This window comes from Poecilia formosa, unplaced genomic scaffold (assembly GCF_000485575.1).
Source record: "Poecilia formosa unplaced genomic scaffold, Poecilia_formosa-5.1.2 Scaffold256, whole genome shotgun sequence".
NCBI classification, from domain to species: domain Eukaryota; kingdom Metazoa; phylum Chordata; class Actinopteri; order Cyprinodontiformes; family Poeciliidae; genus Poecilia; species Poecilia formosa.
Window position 1 is genome coordinate 606,753 of NW_006800195.1, and position 613 is coordinate 607,365.

Here is a 613-nt window from a genome sequence, read left to right on the forward strand (position 1 = left end):
CACAGAGTCCTTGAAATAACGCTGCTTTTCCAAGGATGCTGCCTGTTCACCGTGTTTTGCCGGAACTGAAACATCGTGCTCTTCGATATGTTCAGCAAAGAAATTTAGGTCAATGCGAGGTTGTGATCCAGGGAAAACTTTCCAAAATGTCTTCTTCACCCTCGTGGGCAAAGCTGCCTGATAACCTGTTTTTTCCGGCAGAGGACTGTCATTGATGTCACCATTTTCTGTCAAAAATGTTAGATCTACGCAAGCATCTGATTCAGGGAAAGTTTTCCATAACAGTGGCGACTTCTTGATGCGCTTTGTCTTTGATGTCTGTTTTTCCCCTTTCTGATCCACTTTCTTCTGTGATTGGGAGATCGATTTCTTTTCTGTGACCAGCTGTGTTTTAGAAATCACAGGTTCTTCAGTACAAGACTCCTTTTTCCAGGAATCTTCCTGAACACCTTCTTCTTCAGGTAGAGAAGTGTCCTGCTTATTAACATTTTCAATGCAAGACTTCTCTGGTGTCTCCTGCAGTGAGGAGATCGATTCCTGTGTAGTTACTGGTGAAACGTCTTGCGTTTCAATGCTTTTAGATGAAGTCCTTATTTCAGCCGGGGCATATTTC